We start from the raw sequence: 25,045 nt of genomic DNA, 5'->3' as shown, positions 1-25,045 counted from the left end.
GAAACATTTCAACCATTGTGGAAATACTAAATGAATACTCTCATCTAAGACATTTCAGCCATCTTTAAACTATGTGACACTGGTACGTTATTATGCGAGTAAAGAACAGCCATCAAATTGAGTGAGGGAGTATGGTTTACACTGTTTTTAGCAATATTCCAGCCAAATCAGGGCGGGGGGACGCCAGAAATGAGTTTCACACATTGTACCCCATGTTTGGAATCGAACCCTAGTCTTCGGCGTGACGAGCGAACACTTTAACCACTAAGCTACCCCACCGCACCTCATCAAATAGAAATCCGTCCGATCTCTAGGGAGAGATTATTAAGCCAAACATCTATGACGGCGCCATTATACGGCGCTTCCCTTTCAGGTTGTTTGACGTTCGTATGATGTGGAATGTTCGATATGAGTGGAACATAAGGCTCACTCCGTTGTCCCAAAACCGGAATGAAATTAAATGTTGTCTCTTTATTGTAATATATGGTTTTATATATTCAAGTGTTTAAAATGCACGTGATAACATTGTTTTTTTATACAACAAAACCTCATGCACAAAACCCATTAAATCAACACTGTTTTCCCGATGTATCCATAAACTGATGACACAATACAAATGGGGCAACAAGTTTGGCATATGTTTGTTAGACTTGAATTATGGGAATTACGGTACCGTGGGTTCCGTGAAATCAAAGACAATACTTAGAGCTTATAGTCATATCGGCAGTATTTCAGCCATATTGTGTTAACTTGTATGACACAAACAGACCTAGTGTATCGAGACATGTAGTTGAAACTAGCATCTGAGCAATGCATATGGCCGTTCATAACAACACAATGATATACTCCAATAGGTTGTCATCCCTTCAATTGTTTTATTGGAAGAGGGTAGTGGGGTGTGTGTGGGGGTTGGGGTGGGGATGGGGTGACAACCATTATTGGCATTATATAATGGGCTATCATATCAGCCAAAGCCACCACACCAGTGACTATGGGGACTCATTTCATGCTCCTATGTCCCACCATACACCATCCCTCTGGCTGCAGTTGATTGGAGACAATTAAGCCAAACAGTTAAATCGAACAAAAATACTTGGACGATGAAAAATGTGCTCAGCAGCAAAAACACCACGTCAGTATGAATTCAAAATGAGATAGGCACTGTAATCAAATGTCATTACAGAAATGGACATAATAAGCGGATCAAGCAGCACAGCGTCTATGCATGGAGAGCACTTATCGATTGATGAAGGCCATTGGCACCTGGAACCACACACTGAGAATGGCCTGGCGCAATAAATCGGCTGTGTTCGGCCTTGGTATGACATTATTCAGTCTCCTCTGAATTTAATACCAAACATGTTCAATTGGGTTTAAATCAGGACTAAGGTCTGGCCTCAGCATAATGGTGACACCGTTCGGCCGCACAAAGTCCCGTGTAGCTCTGGTTGTATGGGCCTGGGCGTTATCATGTTGGAAAATGTTGTTCCGGTGACTTGCGAATTGTGGTATGACGTGGGGTCTGAGAGCTTGGTCGATGTAGCGCACCGCTGTGATGCCGCCTCCTCTCCCCGGACCAAGGTTCTGGAACACCACAGGACCCACTCTCTGGTTCAAGCCTAGTCCACCCCATACCATGATGCTTGCACCTCCCCATGAGACTCTTTCCATAACACATTGATCTGAGTAACGCTGGCCACGACGTCGCCATATTCGTGTTCTGCCATCAACAGTTGTTACGCAGTACTGACTCTCATCTATGAACAGAACAGTTCTCCATTGCCTGTATCGCCAGTTTTGGTTTTGTAGGGCAAACTGTAGACGTTCACGCCGATGACGAGGGATGAGGATAGGTCCACGGTAAGTTCTACGGCAATGGAGGTTCCCGCTGTTAAGACGTTGGCGTACTGTATCAGTACTGATTGGTCTTCCGTGTGTTCCCACTGTCTGGCGTGCTGTTTCGGATGCCTGCATGAAGGGATTCTGTACATGCTGTCGCACAACATGGCGGTCTTGTTGTCTTGTGGTCATCCTTGGTCTGCCAGTACGGGGGCGATCATTTGTGGTGTTGGTGGCCCGGAAACGTTGCTGCAGCCTATAGATGGTCCGAACGTTGACCTGGAAGTGATTGGCAACGGCTTGTGCAGTGTGGCCAGCTTCAAGTCTTCCTAGCGCCTGGTTCTTCTGAGCTGTCGTGAGTCGCGGCATCCTGCTGACATTGTAATGTGAATGTTTCAACCAGGTTTGGGGGTGCATTCTATAGGGCTGGCCCTTGTGAACAGCACGTGCAGCATCAGTTGCATGAAATACATGGAGAACACCGTACCATCACCGAGATCAGGTTGCGTTTTTGAGACCATTTCCTGGGTTCCATTCTGAGTTTGGGAAGGAATGTCTTTGCTCAGGTAAAGTTGGCGATGTTGTCAAAAATATACAATCAAAACATTAAATGAGTTTACAGTTATCCGTTTCTGCGAAGGAAAATTCCAAACTGACGTTTCTTTTGCTGCTTAGTATACTTTGAACGCAAATTACCTTGAGTACAAAGATCAAACTTAATATAGAACGTCACTGCTAAAGAATACCGATTCCTCAGTAAAACTAAGTCCAGTGTAAAGGGACAAAATACCCATAAAATGTAATGAATGAATCCCTGAAAAATATTGGTGACACCCGGTGTTCGCGACGAGGGTGAGCATGTTCCGCCCAAACGGTAGCTAAACAAATACCATTACATTTTGTGAACGAATGACCGAGTAATGGCCAAACAACATTTCAGCTGACACAATGGCTGAGGGACAAAAGCCAAACAAAGGAAAATGTACAGATATCGCAATAATACAACATATGTATGCACATCCAACTACCGACATTGTAAAATTACACATTACATTCTGAACACAAACCAGGTTTACCTACCCCTAATATGTCAGCTTTATCATACGTCACCATCAATCCTGACGGAAGGTTCTGCGTGTCGAATATGTAACATGCGAGCGTCTCCACATCATACTGCAGCGTGCCACAGCTACCGAGGACGGCACATCTGTACTTGCACATCTCTATGCCATAGTATCTGACTCGTGTGATGAACTGTCCACGTGTTCTAGGCAAACATATCATGAAGACAAGCAAGACCGACAGAGCTAGGGAAATCCATTGTTAAGCTAAAAATTTTCGGTCGGGTATGAACGAAAATATTGCAACCATTCTCTTTCAGCTACGCTCATTAGTATTTTGTACTACATTAAACATGCGGCACATCTTATTTTACTTCCAGATAGTTTGTGAACATATTTAAGTAGGTTTTACAAGTGTTGTTGTGCATATGGGATGCTGGTAGCTGTCAGGTTCTTTCAAAATTGTATTGTAGTATATTTGATTACATCTTCGGAAAGAAGTTATCTTTAAGATACATTTCGTTAAAAACATTTTAAATGAATGACAGAAATTCTTCAAACCTGAAACTAGAAGATGAAGTGAAATCATAGATTGTGATGCAACCCCTGATACGCTGTCCACAGAGACATATTGCCCTATACCGATTCATATGCATGAAGAAACTGATCACTCACGAGAGGCATAATTCTGGCTTTAAGGCTATATCCAAGTCCACTTATGTATTATAACATGTCCAATACACGCTGTCAGTAACTTCTGGTGACATTTGCTTTCAACTTTTGACAAAAAGTAAAACCTAAAACCTAAGAATGTATTCTGAGCTCAAACTTACAACACTGTTAGTGACTTTTGTTTGTAGATATAGTTAAGTGAGTGAGTTAAGTTTAGTTTTACTCCGCTTTAAGCAATATTCCAGCAATATCACGGCGGAGGACACCAGAAATGGGTTTCAAAGAATTTTCCTATGTCTGGATTTGAACCCGTGGCGTCGGCAGGACAAAGGAAAGCTTTAATCACTAGGCTCTCCCGCCGCCTCATGACAATAATTAACAAATTGGGAACACATCACAGATATCATGGACGAATGGAGCAAGACGAGAAATTTCATACGAACGGGTAGAATGTAATGCCGACACGATTTTTCGCAGCATTCAATCACTCGCGAAGGCGTGACATCTCACAAATTCAGTTTTGGTGAGTATATCCAACTCCTCTTGCAGCGCCTGGCAAAGTTCAGTCAGGGTGGTCAGCGGCCTATATGACGGTGACGCACACAATTCTATGTCATAATCAGGGTGGAAAGGTCTGCGTTCATTACTGGTCGTGGCCTTCAACAATTCTTGCACAGTGACTCACGGGTACGCCATTCCTCGGTGAACAAGGATAATTGACGTTGACTGGTCCAGTAATTGAATCTCATCCCATACACTAATGGCGCACTGTTTGTTTTGCTTGAGCGTTAATCAGGTACACAACAAACAAACAAATCCGCCAGCGTTGGTTTTCAAGGATCTACAGATGTGGGAAAATATATAGAAGGGATCATGGAGGAGCTGCTGCGGCTGAAGACTCTCGGAAACACACCAAACCCTTCCAACAACTGTACGAACTTCCTTCCAGCGAGACCCGTGAAGATCCGGGTTAGAATTGATCTTCAGCAACCCATGCTTGTCGTAAGAGGCGACTAACGGGATCAGGTGGTCAGGCTCGCTGACTTGGTCGGCACATGTCATCGTATTTCGATTGCGTAGATCGATGTTCATGCAGCTGATCACTCGATCGTTCGGTCCAGACGCGATTATTTACAGACCGCCGCCCTATAACTGGAATATTACTGAGTTCGGCGTAAAACTAAACTCACTCACACACTCAATCTGAACGTAGGTTATTATCCTTCTTGGTTTGTCAGTTACAAACACATTCTCGTTGGTTTCAATAGAGTGACGCGAAACCACTTTGTATATTCCCCCACCCCCCCAATCCGGCAGACAACAATCAACCAATCAATCAATGTTACCAGCAAAGCCGATGCAATTCCGCTACACCGTGTCGGCTTGTAGATTTCACAGAAGACTGCACGGAGTTATGACACACGTTTTTTAAGAGTGAGTGAGTGAGTATGGTTTTACGCCCATTTTAGCAATATTCCAGCAATATCACGGCGGGTGGCACCAGAAATGGGCTTCACACATTGTGCCCTTGTGGGGAATCGGGATTGGGCGCTCAGGCTTGCTGACATGGTTGACACGTGACATCGTATCCGAATTGTGTAGATAAATATCCATAGTGTCGATCACTGTCTAGTCCAGATCGATTATTTAAAGTCCGCCCCCATATAGCTGGAATACTGTAACGTTAAACAAAAAACAAAACAAAAAATATGACAAACAAACCTTCGAACACAAATTTCACTCATGGCATTCTTACAAATTAATCCAAGCATCTAAACTTTCACATACATCTCAGTACGTTGTACGAAAGGGAATTAAAAAATAGCCACTAAATCAATTCAAACATCTCTTCAGCAAAACAACTAAGAAAAACCTCTAAAGACATACATACGGACGCTATGAATACACATTGTCGAACCCTATGCACCTCTTTATATAATTGCTATAATTATGTTGGAAAAAAACACACGGCTATAAAATCAAATGTTACATAATCGAATTCTCCCAACACTCAGAAACAATTCAGGAACATAGATGACATAAATGCACTACCAGAAACTCAAGAAATTTCACTCAAACTCAATCCATTCCAAACTCCAACCTGAATAGACCCAAACAATTATATACTTAATCTTCTACCGGGCACTCACAAAACATCAGAGTTGGCAATTACATCGCCCCGTCACAACAAGTACAAGGAACTAAGGAAGTGATGGTGGAATGGCGACATATCTATGTAAAATTCATTTCAGGCGTGACGTTCACTCTCCGGTACTCTTGATGTAGTTACGGTTGCTAATGGCATTAACTGGCGACGCCGCCTGGAATACGTTGGCAGATGCTGGCTCTCAGCATTCATTCTCCGCCTGATCAAACACCACAGACGTGTGTGTGTGACGCTGGGTGATCATGTTTGGTAGCTATGTCAAGGGACTCCAATGTTCTTATGCCTGCGTGTCGGAGAGACATGGATATGACGGCGTCTATCATTGTCATCATGCAAACAAGATGTCCAGCGAATGGACAACATGAGTAAAAAAACCAACAGAACGTCCATTGACAACAACCAACAAACCCAGTTCCTCTGTTATGTTAGATACCGCTCGGACCCGTGACGATCCGTGTTAGAATTGATCTTCAGTTATCCATGCTTGTCGTAAGAGGCGACTAATGGGATCAGGTGGTCAGGTTCGCTGACACATGTCATCGTATCCCAGTTGCGCAGATCGATGCTCATGCTGAAGTACTAATGTGCTTCCATAGAAAGGCTTTTGCCATCGTGTTCACTGGATTGGCTGGTCCAGACCCGATTACTTATCTATATAACTAGAATATTGCTGAGTGCGGCATAAACTCACGCACTCACTCAAATAGCGCCCGCACTATGACATTTCCGCCCGATACCGATCGTGGTGAGCAATATCTGCCCTGGCATACCGATCGCCTCTACGACGCCAACAACCTTTACATGTGGTTTAAACATATTTATTCATATACTCATGATGGGATTGGCAAACAAGCAATAAAACATGCTTATATCAATGCCGCTCCTTAACAATGATACAATAGTAATAACAATAATGATAGTGACGTACACATGAGCTGGGTGCAAAACATAATGTGAATCTTTAAGGAACAATGTGACGATATAATGTGTTACAAATTGCAAACTTTCGTTGAAGGCAAATAAACTAGAAGCTGTTGTGATCTCAGTATAACAGCAAGGCACGGCATGTACAATAAAACTAAGTTAGATATATTGCGAGAATCTCCGGGAAGATATGATGTAGTTATGTACCGATTTTAGTAGTTCCAGTTTTACCTGTTCTGATGAGCCCGATGACCGAATAAGATTGATGACAAATTAAATCCTCTACTGTAGAAGTATGCATTTGATCTTATGTCGTTAAATATGGGACAAATGAGGAAGAAATGAAGCGCATCTTCGGTGTGATGACCGCAGTTACATTCAGGACTATCAGATATATAATATATATATGTATAACTTACCCGATTCGGAATCGAGTACACGGAAATGTAAAAAATACATTCGGGTCAACCTCTGAATATTCCATCACGATTTGACAGAGACTATTATAGAAAACATGAAAACGTGGTAATAAGACATTAAAACTGACCCCAAGCTATTGAATTTACGTCTGTTTAACCAATATAGAGAGTAACCCCATTACTTACACTCCTCGTTATAACAACGAACGTTTCGTTCCTGCTGCTACTGTAACTTAACTACTCACTGCTCATGCACAGGTAAATTACAGTCATTAAAACTAGGCTCCATTAATCGGGTTAGAATATTGATCTTCAGTAACCCATGCTTGTCGTAAGAGGCGACTAACGGGATCGGGTGGTCAGAATCGCTGACTTAGTCGACACATGTTATCGTATCCAAATTGTACACATCGATGCTCATGCAGTTGATCACTTGATTGTCTCGTCCAGACTCGATTATTTACAGACCGCCGCCATATAGCTGGAATATTGCTGAGTGCGGCGTAAAACTAAACTCACTCACTCACTCAATGATGTAAATGTGTGTTACGTCAAAAACGAAAAAGACAAGGTATTGTCTGCCCTTGTCATTACAGAGCTCTCTCCCTTTCCGGGTACCCGATTCCTAGAAATAGGACTCGATTCCAGCTGTACCCGACCCGGATTCGAGTACCGTAGTACCCGTTCCAGCCTTAGAATTCAGTGATGCATTTGTCGCCGCTGAATATGAAATATATGTGATGTAATTGGCGTTTCAATACCGGCCTTCGCGAAACGTTGTGAGTTGTGAGTGATATGCAGGCCTACTTCGTAGTCACTTTGATTAAATTTTATATTTGAATATCGAAACCCTTTTTGTCACAGCGAACACAACACTATCTCTTGTCATATTACACGATAATGTTTGGAATTTAAACTTATTTTATAACAATATCTGAATGCTAATGTTATATATATTTTATATAAGGAATACAATGGCACAATAGTATTTCTCTGCCGAATCGTTGCAGCGTTCGATAATACACTTATGAAATATAACACATGTTTTCCGTCCTTGAAGAAATTGAAAAGAACTATCTATGCATTTTCTATAGTCACTTGTGAATTGAACTAAATGGAGGTTCATCTGATCAATGAGTATCGAGGAAATTATGTTCATCTACTACAGCGTTCTATAATACACTTATGAAATGTGATACATGTTTTCCGACCTCGAAGTCATTAAAAAGAATTATGCATTTTCTGCAGTCACTTGTGAATTGAACTAAATGAAGGTTCATCTGATTAATGAGTATCGAGGAAATTATGTTCATCTATAAATTAGACGCAGCTTCATGTTTTTCATGACAACTTTCCGGAATATGCGTCTGTGAAGGCGTTCAGATAATGACGATATTGCACAGTTTTATTCATGAGATTCCTGTCAACAGTAAGGTCGAAAAATAAATTCAGCAGTGTTGGCCCTGGGGCCTATAGTACAATTACAGTTTGATTACTTGCACGTGGTGCCAGTAACATATTAAGTTTCTATTGGCATTGAATGCATATTTCAGATAAAAGCTAATGGTATTATTGTCACAACATCTATATTGTTTGATGTTAAAAGATTTGGCAATGTGTGTTCATACATTACAATTTTGGACAGACTTGGCAAATAATTAATAAATGATATTGATAGCATCTTAATGACTTGGCCATACAGTCATGACAATTTAAGGAGTGAAAAGTGAGCGATAGGTCTTGTGGGAATTCTAAGATTCATTAACCCTGTAGCCGTCTAAGCGTAACTCCTGTGTGAAATAATACTTCTACTATTAATATTACATGTAGTTTCATGGATTCATCATATTTTATCTATAGCTGTGCTCTGGTTTCTCATTAAAATGTCTTTTCTGTTGTCGGAATTGAAATAAGTCCCACACAGAGCTGGGATCATATGTCTTTGAAATATATATGCAAACGTCTGGAACCTTGTGTGGCGACATACAAACTAGTGTTGCATTTAATCTTTGTAGGTCAGAATTATTTCTCAAATTATATCCACTTACAGATGATACATTTTCTGGAACTAAACTAGACAAATAATCTTGAACTAGTTTGTGAACCATTTTGTAAAATATGTATAATTTTTTACGGCGTCTTCTATTTTCAAGTGAGGAAATATTTGTCTCAGAATATAGTTTGTTATGACTTGTGCCGCGAACAGCTCCGCAGATAGCTCTGATAGTGTCTAGATTTAATTTCTCTAGAAGAAGCGTTTGCTCTTTAGTGCAATTATCCCATACATGACACGCGTAGTCAAATATTGGTAAAATAAATGATTTGTATATTGTCAGCAGCGTTTTCCTGTTGAAGCGATATTTAATACTTCTTAGGCAGTTTATCATTGGACTGACTTTTTTTTATGACATTTTCAATTTGACTATGCCACATACAATCTTGTTGAAGAGCTATTCCCAAATGTTTGTGAGATGTGACGTCGTTTATGTTAGTGTTGTCCATCGAAAAGACTGGTTTGATAATCTGAATTTGTTTACGGGTAAATTGAATAGAGACCGCTTTATTTGGATTAAAATCAACTTGCCACTATTTAGCCCAGTCTGATATTACAGATAAATCATTATTCAGACATTGTGCTGCTACATTTGGATCGTTTATTACTACATAGAGCGAAGTGTCATCAGCAAACAGACGTATATTACTGTCAATGCCATCGACAATATCGTTAATATAAACTAAGAATAATAGAGGTCATAAGACGGAACCTTGTGGTACGCCAGCTGTAACTGGTTTTAATTCGGAACTGAAGCCGTTGATTACGACACGCTGTCGTCTATCGTCGAGGTAACTTTTAAACCATAAAAGTAGTTTGCCACAAATACCGTAAGCTTTCAATTTCTGAATGATTCCTCTGTGCCATACTTTATCGAATGCTTTGCTTACCTTTACATGTAACTTTCAGTCGTATATGTTGTTGTAAGTGTACGGAAGTCTCTACGGATAACAAGCGCAGATTTAGATCTATAGCGTTGGTTAGGTCCCATATTGCCTACAGCTCCAAACTGCCTACATCCCAAACTGCCAACAAAAACATTGTAGGCAGCGCGGGAAAAGATTTTTTGCCCTGTAGAAGAATGGAACAGCCCGAGTATCAATGAAGAAGGGGTGCTTCGTTTGGAGTATGGGCTAATTAGGGGGATTATATTAGTATATATCTGTGCATCTACTTCTGTGTATAGTATGTTTTGAGTCTTCTCATCCAATAAAGACTACAAGACAAGTACAATGATATTGTTTTATTTTGTTTTGGGAAGCAGTTAGCATGCTTATATTGTAACCTCCAAAGCAGGATTAACTTAATCATATTTGATCAAGTTGGGTAGGCTTGTTTTAATTATTTTGTTACAGGCTTTGTCTGTCTTTGTCAGATTATGTCGAAAAACATGGTAAGGACTAAATTGTTGAGAAGATCTCATCTTCTCAGTTAATTAAACACCTAATAAATTAGAAGGGCAACCAACTGCATCCATCACACAATGGCAAATGTTCAACGCGTTCAATTCATCACTTCTCAAGCAGGAGGACAGCAAGTTTTCTTTGCTTGGTACCGACATCGCCTCAACGTCAGACGACAGACCACAGCACATTGGAAGTGTGTACATTCTGAATGAAATAGCCGCTGTTCTACAACTGGAGACTTCATGAAATCAACAACACCGCACTACTATGTCCCAGTGGAATCTGAAGATGAGATTCGACTCCTTAGCAGACTGCGTCAGCGTGTACAGGAGGACGTCACATCCATTCGGCAGCTGTACGATGAAGAGTTGTCCGAGGTTGCTGGACGCAGTATGGAAATATTGGCCCGCGGACTAACAACCACCTTGAGGGGGGTGGCATCTGAAGCTGAAAAACCTTATTGCCAAAGCCCTACCAAACATCAAGAAAATCGAAGCCGTAGACGTGCTCAGCTCGACTGTGGTCCACCCCCAAGTCACGCAAGCGTGTTTACAGAGAGCTCGATGCGAGACTTTTGAGACTGAAGGAGCACCTCCAGAGCGGCAGAAAAACGCCTCTTCAGAATAATGCTGGACATCTCATCAAGTTTGCAAAGTGATTGTCAGTTGTGTGTAATTGTGAAACAAGTAAAAGACTGTAAAACCAGTGAAAGACTGTAAAACCTATCATGATAAATCCATGTCTCCATGTAAAGTCTGAGAATTCTCAGAATGAATAAAGATATCCTACAAACCAACACTTGTCATTTTTTAAAACTTCTGTAGGCAGAGTGGGAAGACACCATAGAATTAACCAGCTAACTAGTCAAGTTCATTTTAGCAGGGGTAGAACAGATCAGATCGGTGTATTCACTTCCTGATCACTGGACCGTATCATGTCGTTTTAACCTGTAGGCAGTATGGGAATACACCATAGCGTTGTGCAGTTTATGTAATGCGACGAACTGGTTGACTCTTTGAGACAAGCATATGATTATTGGCAGGATCAGACCAGATGGGCGTCACCTTTTTCTGGGGAATGCCGATCTGAAGTTCCGGTCTATTTCTAGGACGGTACGGCACTGCACTGAAGTAATTTACGTTACTTTAGTAGCATGGTTCGCGCCATTAATTCAGACGAGTAGCTTACGGTATCCGATGGAGTGGTTTTCAATATCTATTAAAAGGTTGTCTGAGTCAGAATCGATTACTTTCAAACAACTGTAATAACCGTATCACTGCCCAGTGGGGCGTTAAAGGAAACGTTTGAAATAGGACACGATCAGCCGCTCCTTGAGTCGATGATGAATATTGATAGGACTGCAGTTCTTCAAGCTGTCTAACCTGGATAAATTCCAATGTTTTTGGTTTCGTTTGCTTCCAATTACTTTTCTTGCAGGAAAAACACAAGGCTGCACTGAGGGTACGGCAGACAAAGAGGCCAAACATCAGAATATTATTTTGATGACGTCTGCTTGTTCCTAGAACATCCTCATGTAAGATTTACTTGCAATAGGTTTTAAATGTATTTTGACAATTGCCTGCACTGCTTTAACAAAGGACTAAACTAAGATAAGGATAGCCTTCGCACGCAAGCCTGGGTTCATTTCCCCACGTATGCCACTTAAGTGAAGAAGCCCTATTTGGGTGTCCCAATTCACTAAATGGTATATCTAATAAGATGCTCTGAACTCGAAAAACCGTCGTTACGCCACAGCAAAAGCTACCCAGTGTCAGTAATCCACAAAGAAAAGATGCGTTTTGCTATGGCACCGAAAGACTGTTGTCAGGGGACTTTTTAAAGCATTGGCAAGGATCCACGATGTGGAGATGACTCCCCGGCTAAAGAATTTGTAAGTTTCCCAAAGGAGATTCTATTGCATTACAACGGAAACGTTCACAATAAGCAAATGTTTAGAATACTGGGTATCAAGCTTCTGATATCTGATACATAACGTACCAGACACAGCAAGTCTCGTGATAATATGTAAATGGATATACAGTCGAGCACCGTTGTGTCGATATCTGATTACTCGATATGTCTGTTGTCTCGATATATAACATCTCGGTCCCGGCAAAATCCTTCATAATTTATCATTATTCAAGCTTTTTAAACTCGATACGGATATCTCGATATTTCGGATATCTCGATATAATTTCATGGTCCCAACAAGCAAAATTACCCTTTTAACTCGATATTTGCAAAGAAACTCGATATTCACCTACCTTTCATAGGCAAGTATCCCTCTGAACTGAGGTTGTTTCCACACGTTTACACACGGTGGGGCATGAATAAAAGGGATGCGGTAGTGTAAACTAATTAGGGTTAATTGAGTTGAAGGTGTCACTTGTTTGTTATTTAATATGGATCGACTAAGAAGGAATTAATTAGGAAGTACTCACTGTTACGACTCAACACTACTGATAACGGATTATAGTTTCAAATCAAAACATGCTGAGAATCCAATGAGGGTTTTGTCCAAACACGTGACTAGCGTGTGATTGTTGAGTTGTTTCTAAATTGTGGACTGAGAAACATGGATTTGAAAGCTATTGTGTTGTATCGAGAGTGGTTAGCTACTATCGCTTTCATGCCACCACCAAATGCCCGTCAACCTAAACTTTCAGAACTCCGTTCGTCCGTTGACTAAATCCAACCTTTGTATAATTCAAGATGGACACTATAACATAAGCTGCGATCCCCGTGAGTAAATAAATATATATACATGAAATAAACAGACATGAAATCTACTTTTTGTTGTGTTTTCTTTCATAGTGATATGTGATGATATGCCCTGGTCGGATGTCTCGAAGTTCGGATAACTCGATATTTTTTCTTGGTCCCATGAATATCGAGACAACGGTGCTCCACTGTATATATTCCCTTTGGAGGTTCTTTCCGTGGGAAGCAATATCACAGAAAAATACTGTTCTATTGGCTGTTATTCTGTGTGTACTGCGGCTTTCAGGAATGCAAAGAATATTAAAGCTTACATGTACGTACTTATTGCTGTGCGCGAAAGTTAAAGCCTAAAGTTACTTTTTGGAAAGTATGTGATCCATACACACTCCACAGAATTGATGACATCCGTGTTGTAGGATTCCGAGTCTGTCATCATGGTGGACAAACATTGAATAGAGCATATTCTGTTGCACGTCTGAAGCAATTTATGGGTATGAAGCTGAGGAAACGTGGCCCTTCATCAGTCGTTGCCCTACAATCAACGAGTATGGCCAATATTTTGTGCTAGTGTTATATATTGAGTGATGTGCTAAATTTAAACTTGTGCCATATTTAGACAGAGTTCAAGAAAGTACTACAGCCATATGAATAAAGCCACAGGCAGAACCAAAACCATTTTTGGACAGCCAAAAACCCGTTGGCAAAAAACGTGGAAGAGGACTGTCGTTTTATAACATATACTGAACCACAAAAGAAACGTCGCTTTTCACAACCAAATGCAATATTTTGTTCTTACGAAATGGTGTTTTTATTATGATTGTATCGTTTTGTTCACATGTTTTTCAATCCAAACTGACAGTTACTGCCAACATCAGTGTGTTTTCTGATGAAAAAGTATTTCAACCAAACGCACCTAAAGAGGCAGACGTGGTAAAAGGTTCCCTTTTGACATTCATGAAAATGAAAATGCACGTGGATATTGTGACAACCCTAAACATAAAAGCGAGTGACAAATTCCCCTGAAATAATTTTTGTTTTGACATAATCGCGATGGCACGACCTACGAGAGATCAGAGGAACCAAGTCTTTGGACGATTGCAAGTTGGCCAGTCTGTACCGAGAGAAGCCAATCATTTTAATGTTCATGTTAGAACAATCTACCGACTGCAGGAGCGGTATCAGGTCACTAACAGCATCCAAGACCGACCACGCAGTTGGCGACCTTCAGTAACATCATAACATCATTGTGCGCCACCATCGGCAGGATCGCTTACAACAGACCCATAAGTGCCGATACTGTGCGTCGACGTTTGCGCGGAAGAGACGTCTTCTGTCTCAGACCATATCGTAGACCAAAACCGACTGCAATAGGCAACTCAGCATCGAAATTGGTATTATGGTTTAAACATATTTATTCATTTAATCATAACTGAATTGGCGTTATCAACAATGGAGAACTGTGCTGTGTTCTCATGAAAGACGATACTGTGTTTCGACAGTCGATGGTAGAGTGAGAGCGTGGTGAAGGCGTGGGGAACTGTTTCCAAATGAATGTATTGTTGAAAGAGACTCGTGGGGTGGTCCAAGCATCATGGTGTGGGTTGCAATCGGTCTGAACCAGTTAGTTGACCCCATGGTCTTCCAGAATCTCGTTCCAGGATGAGGAAATGACGTGACAGCTGCTCGCTATTTTGACCAAGTCATAAGACCCCACGTTGTACCACATTTTGGACGTTACAGAAATCACATCTTCCAGCAAGATAACGCTCGTGCCCACACTGCCAGAGCAACATTGGACTTCCTAAGACAACATGGCATCCAAACCCAACAATAGTCTGCACTCAAACCGGATTTTAGTCCAATAGAAAACCTTTGGGACGAGATTCAAAGAAGACTGAATGACCTCCATCCAAGGCCGACAACTGCTGCTGGACTCGATCAGGAATTTCGCAGGGTATGAACCCAAGTGCCTACATCAACCGGCTAATTCATTCCATACACAGACGATTTAACGCCTGCATCGATGCCCATAGAGGCCACACACAATACTGACTTTGGGGTATCTTAATGGTACCAGTTGTGGTGATTTTGTTTGTGTGAACTCTAAATGTGCTTCCCAAATATGTGTTCACCATACTTAATGCATTTTTCACTATTGATTACGCGCAATCTTCAAACATTGAAGATGTTATATTATAAAAGGACCGAAGTCATGAAACTACAACGTTCCCTCGAGACTCCAGATTTCTCCGCGCAGGACACCCGCACAGGACACCCGCACAGGACACCCGAGCAGGACACCCATCCGTCAAGTGAGAGGCCTTCAGTCAAGTCACCTTGACTCAACTGTCTAATGTAAACAAAAACGATTTTATATGGATAGACAACGTCTTTATTCCAAACATTGCATCCACTGCAATAAGAATTATTCCTGTTCATCATACATAAATGTGACTCAAAGAAATGTCCAGTGAACGTTTACCGTAATAGATCAACTACATAGGGTAGCGGCGTAAAACTAAACTCACTCACTCACTGACATAGGGTAGAGACGGTATCCTGATAAACTAAACTTATCAATACACGATTTTAAACAACAGCAACATGTTCCCAACAGTCATATCTGTGTAGAATACAGGTAATGTTGAAAGTCATAAAATGTAGAAACAAATTCAATTACAAAGTCCATGGCAGAACGTGCATTTGAGTAAAATAATCGTCAATCTGGGACGAACTATAACCCCAAAATCTTTTCCCAACATACATTATCCTAAGGTTCAAAATCTTCTGTGTGAGGAAGATTAATGATTAACCGATAAAGCTGATATTGTCAACTTGATGAGACAAACATAAAGCTGATGTATGTCAGCCGTAACTAGAAACAGGTGCACTGAGAAGGGAACTGGACACATGACCCTCTATGTATCATTTCATCAGATACAGCATGCATGTAATTGTCAGAAGCGACATGTTCTATATGACCCCCCAGGTGCACTTTCGTTGGTAGTGATCATAACGGTCATTGTAGAAATGTTTGTTCTCAGTTACATCAAGCCACGTGATTGTCTGAGTGTAGCACCCGTTGAGTCTGGTGTCTGTTTCAAATGATCTACATACATACGTTGAAGCTTCATTGCATAATTGAACACATTGTGCTACAGTATATGAGGAGGGGTTTGACTCTATATCTTCTTTCCAAATAACCTGTCCTGGGAAATGGATGTATTCTGTTCCGAAGGTGGTACACTCTGAAACAACGATGGATTGTTTGTTAGACACTGTCTGATCATCGACTATCTCACAAACGTCATTAAGAACCTGTTCGCAAGTAACCCGTGCTGGAATAATGCTGAGTGCGGCGTTAAACATCTAACAAATCCATTGCTTGTTAGCTTTCTTTGTATTTCGGGGTTTCGGGGTTTCTCATATTACCAATATTGTATTGTCAACAGTACCCGATAAATCAGGGGATGCGTTTCAACCATGTTCTGGATACTCGGTGAATACACAATGTCATTTAGAAAGTGGTCAAATGTAACACATGCTAGATTTGGGTTTACACTTTCTCAGTAAAGTACTGATTCCAGTGATTTTGTTGGTCAGGGATTGGTAGTCACGCCATCTAACCCATTTAGCCACCTCGGCTTCCACTAAAGTACTGTTCTGTTCTACTGAACATGGTGAATCCGACCGTAAGGGCCATAATCTCATAATCTGATTCCAGTGATTTTGTTGGTCAGGGATTGGTAGTCACGCTCTCAGAGTCAGGCACCCAATCGCAAAAACACAGTGTCAGCCATCTACCCACTCAGCCACCTCGGCTTCCACTAAAGTACTGTTCCGTTCTACTGAACATGGTGAATCCGACTGTGAGGGCCATAATCTCACCGAGTAAAAGGCAAGTCAGCAAATGGAATCTTAAGAATGTGCTTATGACACCAATCCTCCAAATACTGTAAAGTAATGCAACGATACCTCTTAAGTCCCTGCAAACTGCTCTAGCAACATCCAGATCGTATCCTATACTACATGTACAGAAACCAGCACGGCAACTTGTAGTTGGAAATGAAGCGCAGTCGGCGTCCCCCGAACATGAGCCATCGGCTGAAACATAACCACAAGTTATACTACATCATGGGAACTCCAAACATTGGGCCATTAGCACTGTTTGGAATATGGATCGAGTGTTTAGGGCACAAGCTTCACCGCGTATGTATGACTGGTTAATTTCATTGAGATTTTAATCTCCGATACGATGTTGGTTGAGGTGAAAATCTGAAATACTTCTAAACTGTTACCTGTAGCTGTTGTTGAAGTGTCGCTTATTTGAACAGTGTTAGCTGTTGTTGAAGTGTCGCTACCTTGAACGAGGTTATTGTTAGCTGTTGTTGAAGTGTCGCTTGCTTGAGCAAGGTTACTGTTAGCTGTTGTTGAAGTGTCGCTTGCTTGAGCAAGGTTACTGTTAGCTGTTGTTGACGTGTCGCTTGTTTGAACAGTGTTACTGTTAGCTGTTGTTGAAGTGTCGCTTGCTTGAGCAAGGTTACTGTTAGCTGTTGTTGAGGTGTCGCTTGCTTGAGCAAAGTTACTGTTAGCTGTTGTTGAAGTGTCGCTTATTTGAACAAGGTAACTGTTAGCTGTTGTTGACGTGTCGCTTGCTTGAGCAAGGTTACTGTTGGCTGTTGTGGACGTGTCGCTTGCTTGAGCAGTGTTACTGTTAACTGTTGTTGCAGAATCGCTAGCTTGAACGAGGTTATTGTTAGCTGTTGTTGACATGTCGCTTGTTTGAACAGTGTGTCTGTTAGCTGTTGTTGACGTGTCGCTTGCTTGAGCAAGGTTACTGTTAGCTGTTGTTGACGTGTCGCTTGTTTGAACGAGGTTATTGTTAGCTGTTGTTGAAGTGTCGCTTATTTGAACAAGGTAACTGTTAGCTGTTGTTGACGTGTCGCTTGCTTGAGCAAGGTTACTGTTAGCTGTTGTTGACGTGTCGTTTGTTTGAACTAGGTTACTGTTAGCTGTTGTTGACGTGTCGCTTGTTTGAACGACGTTATTGTTAGCTGTTGTTGACGTGTCGCTTGTTTGAACGAGGTTACTGTTAGCTGTTGTTGACGTGTCGCTTGTTTGAACGAGGTTACTGTTAGCTGTTCTTGACGTGTCGCTTGTTTGAACGAGGTTATTGTTAGCTGTTGTTGACGTGTCGCTTGCTTGAGCAGTGTTACTGTTAGCTGTTGTTGACGTGTCGCTTGTTTGCACGAGGTTACTGTTAGCTGTTGTTGAAGAATCGCTATCTTGAGCGAGGTTATTGTTAGCTGTTATGGAAGTGACAGTTGCTTGAACAAGGGTATTGCTAGCTGTTGTGGAAGTCTCGCTTGTTTGAACGGTGTCCTGACTAGTATGGGTGATGGAAGCCTCGCTACTAGCGTCAATGTCAGTGATGGAAAGGACACTTGAAAGAGTTGATATTTGCTGGTCAGATGGATCGGTCCGCAGGCATATGTGTGATGTAGATCCCGTCACTGGGACACAGATGTGCTCGACAGTGCAAGGATGATCTGAACAAGGATGAGCCTGTTAGAGAAGCAGAGCAATGAATTATAATTAGATCTCAGTGTAGCTGATGCTCACCTTCTTTCTGAAGCACAATTTTTACATTTGGAGGTTTGTAATGCTACACCAACACCTTTCTTACTGCACAAGGTGGCTTGTGAATATTCGAGTGAGTATGGTTTTGCGCCGCTTTTAGCAATATCCCAGCAATATCACAGCAGGGGACACCAGAAATGAGTGAGTGAGTGAGTTAATATTTAACGTCACATCGGCAATATGTCAGCCATATCGTGACGAAAACATATTTGACATTTAAATAGAATATATGTATATGTTAAAAACCTGTCTGCGAAGGACAGTAAAACAACTAGAATATCACAATTACAACTAAAACTAGTTTGGAAAGTTAAAACTAATAGCACTATTTGGACAATTACAATATAAAACCTGGCTATAGATCGCCAACAACTGAAGGTAGATCACCAACTTAGGGACCACGGGGACTTACATTACTTTTGCTACCTGCGTGGACCCTAGCTGGATTTATATCATCCTTCAGCCGCTGGCGATTGAAGTCAAATTGAGCCAAAATTAAAATGACAAGAATACTACATTTAAAACAGCTGGTAAACTTAAATTTCCTTTGAATGTTTCAGGACTTACGTACCCTCTCAGGAGGACAAAAATTTGACGCTACTTCAACCCCCTTTGAGGGTACAACACCAGTCTGACCACACGTTCCTAATGAGTCGTTTCTTACAACACCTTGCCAGTGGTTTATCCTCAACTCGAGTTCATGCTCCGGTGGAGTGGACCATTAGTGGACTGCTGTTTTACATTAAGAACATATCTTGTGCGGAAATGAGGGAAAATACAGCACTCAAGAATAACATCCCTTTTCTTTGTGCTTTACCGTGCACTTGACGTGTTTTCAAAACAGTGTGTTCTTGAGAAGGACATCTGAAGCGCAGACATTACCTTTGCGCGCATTATTCTAACTCTTAAGGCTATTGTGTGGAAACACTACGTACACTTGTTAATCTTAACTATTGTTGCATGTAAAATTGTTCCTCAATGGCACATTTACGAGGGAAAGGATCCACCCACCAGAAAGGAAAGGACCTACAAGTATCTATTCCTGTGAAGATTCGGCTTCAAATTGGGCTTCAAATCCATACAGTAAACCCAAACGGGAAAGGATTTTCAATCTCTCTTTGCACTCAGCAATATTCCAGCTATATGGCGGCGGTCAGACATGAGAGGCAGATAAGACATGACAAGCAGATGTCCGAGTGACATCTAACAAGTATCATTCTTACCTGTAAAGGATTGACGTGAACAGCCAGGTAAATATTAGAGTGAGACACCTGTAAAGATTGCTCGTCACCACCACGTGAATTCAGTTGACATTCTTTAGCCCTTGTGATCCAGTTTGCCGAAACACATCTTGATGAATAGAGGCACAGCCTGCGGCATTGTATCAGGGTCGTCTTGGAAAACACTTCAAATACTGCACCATTGAGGATTTTATCTTGAACAGCATTATTTGATAACAGTCCCAGTTTATCACTCTTACACGTGGTGAAACAATATGAAATAAATACCAATGTGACGATAACAACTGTACCCATTTCTTCAGAACCTGGAGTAAAGTCTCTTCTGGCTGATGCCGGGCGAAGCGTTAAAGCAATGATGAGATACTAAAATGTTTTGATCAGTCACACATGTATTAATCAATAGTAAGCATCAAACGCTGGGGTTGAGAAGAAAGGGGAACGTCCAACACCTGCAGTCAGCACTATTCATGAGGTCTGCTCTTATGACAAACATGACGTTATTGGATGTTTTGAAGACCGAAGATAAATCTATAAGTATCATTACATGCAAAAGCCTAACATCCATAGTACATCAAAGGTCATTCGTGAGCTGCGGTAGAGCATGTTATATAGTTGTATTGTCCTTTGAAAGACGATAGTGATATTGAGAACTTACCTTTGATAGATACTGTACATTTGAAACCGGTCTGAAATTCATTATGGTTCAAGTGAGTCGTGTGGATTAGGAGCTGTAGGAACTCTGCTTGAATAGGTGAGGGAGCGTGTTATTCATCAAGCTGTAACAGACCTGTGAAGATCAGGGGGTTAGAATTGATCTTCAGTAACCCATAAAAGGCGACTAACGGGATCGAGTGGTCAGGCTCTCTGATTTGGTTGACACATGTAATCATATACCCTATTCCGTAGATCGATGTTCATGCTGTTGATCACTGAATTGTCTGGTTCAGACTCGATTATTTACAGACCGCCGCCATATAGCTGCAATAATGCTGAGTGCGGCGTAAAACTAAACTCACCAACTCACTCAAGCTGTAACAATACTTATTTGGCCCATAATGTTAAAGTTTCCTAAAATATCAGACACACTCATACTCACGTGCATGTACGTCGCTGTATATACTGGCTTTGTGTTACTAAGTACGTTTTACGGCTTTTGGCACTGTTAAAACTGTTATTAGCAACAGCATATCTCCGATGGCTGGGTTCCAACCTCATGTTTTCAAAACGCAGAGACGCAATATATCGATGAAACTTTGAACATCTCTGATGATAAGACAGTAGCATGAATGTAAACTTTGGTCCTATATCAGCACAGTTTAAAAACCGCGATCCTTCACATTCACAATGCCACTGTTGACCAACGCCAGCAGGAAGCAAGGCTGTCATTCACATTCACAATGCCACGCTGGACCAACGCCAGTAGGAAGGAAGGCTGTCATTCACATTCACATTGCCACTATTGGCCGACGCCAGCTGGAAGTGAGTGAGCTAAGATTTATAGTCACATCGGCAATATTTCAGCCATATCTAGTAAAATAGCTAGATTATCACAGATACAAACGCAAAAACCAGTAATCAAATCTAAACATTTTAACTATAGAGGACAACACAATATCAAATCAGGCTGTAGATCGCCAACAACTGAAAGTAGATCACCATACTAGGGACCATGGGGACTTACAATGCCTTTGCTACCTGCATGGACCCTAGTTGGATATACACCATCCCTTCAGCCCCTGGTGATTGTATGAAAATTTTGCCCAATTTTAAAAGAACAAAAATACTACGTTTAAAAATCTGGTAAGCTTAAATTTAACTTTGAGAGTTTGGGGACTTACGTATCCCCAGGAGGACAGTAATTTTACGACACTTTAACCCCCTTTGAGGGTAGAGCCACTAACAATCGCAGTTGCTAATTTGTACTAACCACTTATCTATTTACAAAACATATGATTCAAAAGTTATCTAATAATTCTATTTCCTTTAAAAATTCACTTATTAAATGATAATTAACATAAAAAGATCTTTAACTGTTTTGATATTGAAATCTTTATCCCTTGTGATGGAAAAGGAATACAGTCAAGCCAGCTGGAAGCAAGGCTGTCATTCACATTCACATTACCACGGTACCATAAAGTTAAAAAACCATTGCTATTGTCCTGATAAGCGTTATTCATGCCTCTCAGCGTAAGTGATGTGAACCTCATTGAACTCGACGTTAAACCACATTACACATTACATCACCAAGAAGCATTTTTTGTTGTTGTTTGTTTCTTCTTTTTAACGTTTTGAATTTGAAGAATACATGACACAAACACATAAAAAACTGCACTTATCTTAAAGAACACCATTGGTCAGAAATTGAGACGGATTGAAATTGCTTTGTCCATGAATGATTCCATTCGTGCCCGTTGTCATTTACTTGCCTCATTTACACGCAAGACCACGTTATGACTGACTGACTGAGTTTGGATTTACGCTCCTTCTCGCAATATTCCAGCAACATCACGGCGGGGGACACCAGAAAGACCACGTTATGAGGCACCACCACCTTATGATGACTGTACAACAAATCGCTTGATTTGTCGAATGCCTACCAACACAACAGATATTAATCAGCTTTGTGGTAAACGTGATATTGCTGGCATTTTCTCAGTCACTCCACTCACTCACTTATTCTGGGCATGAACGCTGCACCAAATCCTTTTCATATAAGTCTGGTACTGTATGCAATGTTTTACTCCCACGCAAAGACTCGGTCGGTCTCCTCCCAGGAGATTGCCTTACATGAATAACTGGCCAACTCCACGGAGACCAAGTCTCGAACATATCCGAGCAGTTTATCACTAATATGCATCTGGTACGACGGTGATATAGTGAGTGAGTTTAGTTTTACGCCGCATCTAGTAATATCCCAGAATATCACGGCGGGGGACACCAGAAATGGTCTTCACACATTGCACCCATGCGGGGAATCGAACCCGGGTCTTTGGCGTGACGGGCGAACGCTTAAACACAAGGCTACCCCACCGCCCCCACAGTGATAAAGTAGGTAGATATGACTGACTGCGGCATAAAAGAACACATATACAAACAAGTTTAATGATGTAGGCAGAAGCTAGCGTTGAAATAAGTGAAATCTTAAAGCATATTCACAAGTGGTAATGAGTAAGTAGTGCCAAATATCACTACAATTAAATTAATGATCAAACTCTAGAAGATCATTTTATCTTCTCAGACATATTGAGTAGATCCGATGTGTTTACATATTTTGGTCAGGTTTGTTTTATTGTAAAGGAGTAATATACCGATGTGTACGTTGTACTGTAGTTTGTTACTGGCATTTAATACATGCACGCCTTATTCTATTCGCCATATCGCTGCACTATTGCCGATGGGATTTAAAGATTGCAATCCAGCCGCACATTAAATCCATCATATATAAAGAGTCAGGAAACATTAAAGAAAACGGAAATGGCCATGTGAAAACAGTTTATTCGGGATAAACATTCAAAGGTAACAACGACACGCTTTGTATGAATTGATAGTCAAATGGGACACAGTTCAAGTATTCAAACGGTTACAAATTTGTACATTCAAGAATGTATTATTGTGCAAACATCTCGCTAATGAACTTTCAAACATGTTGATGCCAAATACGTAATAACCATTGCAATATAAATACACAATGTTGAAACACAAACCAGCCTAAAAACCCAGTGGTTAAAGTTCTGGCAGATAGAGAATGGGTGGGCAGACAGAGACAGAGATAGATAGTGAGTGAGGATGGTTTTACGCCACTGTTCTGTTTTCTGGTAGGTTTATGTTGTCTTTTACAGTCATATGTACTTCGTAATACTACTTCGGAGAGCACCCCCTCTCAACAGCTTTATATTTATACAAATACACTACTTCTGTGCCTCAGAATAATGAGTTTGACATTCTTCAGTCTTTTGACAGAACTTGCAACAAACAACATGTTGATACAATTAAATATGCATATATGCAGAGACTATCTTAATAAACATAGCACATAAATAAAATAAAAACAATTGATTCCAATTGATTTCCTATTTGATGACATCATTGTCTTCCTCTAGAACTGCTTACTTGTCCACAGTGTTACCCACAGAGTTTGTGTCTTGCCCAATAGAGCAAGTCTGGTTGAGACAGCATGTATGGTACCTTTATGTAAGTTGTAGCAGTGTTTAAAACTCCCCAAATTCCATGCCAGACAGCCGAACGGCCAGACAGCCGGACAACCGGTTTTCAACAACAAACAACTGTGACTGCAATTTCCAACTCGCGCAAGCTCCATTCACTGTTTGTAGGCATCGCAATGAACTACATAGCACTAACAAGCAATGCACTGAGTTTAGGTAAACTGAAAGTACATGTGTTATGATTGGTTATCGTAACATGAACTGTACAATCGTATGTAGTTTAACATAAATTTCATAATACCTTAAATACCTCAAACTGACCACACGAGAACCTGTCTGATATTATGAAATATTTACTCTTAGGGGTAAAAATATCTACCAGACCGCCGGACAGGCTACTTTTGAAATTTGACCGTCCGAGTTGAAAATACACCGTAGGACACCCGAGCAGGACACCCATCCGTCAGGTGAGAGGCTTTCAGTTAAGTCACCTTGACTCAACTGTCTAATGTAAACAAAAACGATTATGTATGGATAGACAACGCCTTTATTCCAAACGTTGCATCCATTGCAATAAGAATTATTGGAATCTTAAGAATGTGCTTATGACACCAATCCTCCAAATACTGTAAAGTAATGCAACGATACCTCTTAAGTCCCTGCAAACTGCTCTAGCAACATCCAGATCGTATCCTATACTACATGTACAGAAACCAGCACGGCAACTTGTAGTTGGAAA

At 41.0% G+C, this 25,045-nt stretch overlaps 1 long non-coding RNA gene across 1 annotated transcript; it reads right to left on the bottom strand.

Annotated features, from left to right (window-relative positions):
- Nucleotides 1-16,171: 16,171 nt before the first annotated feature.
- LOC124257805 lies at nt 16,172-17,316 on the bottom strand. The gene is made up of 2 exons (XR_006893371.1): nt 17,238-17,316; nt 16,172-16,510 (listed from the first exon to the last, which is right to left on the bottom strand). It is a non-coding gene; the product is annotated as an uncharacterized LOC124257805 (long non-coding RNA).
- Nucleotides 17,317-25,045: the final 7,729 nt, after the last annotated feature.

This window comes from Haliotis rubra, unplaced genomic scaffold (genome assembly GCF_003918875.1).
Source record: "Haliotis rubra isolate DU_JTF1 unplaced genomic scaffold, ASM391887v1 Scf673, whole genome shotgun sequence".
NCBI lineage: Eukaryota > Metazoa > Mollusca > Gastropoda > Lepetellida > Haliotidae > Haliotis > Haliotis rubra.
Note: the sequence above shows the minus strand (reverse complement) of the source record. Positions and strands in the feature narration are given on the sequence as shown.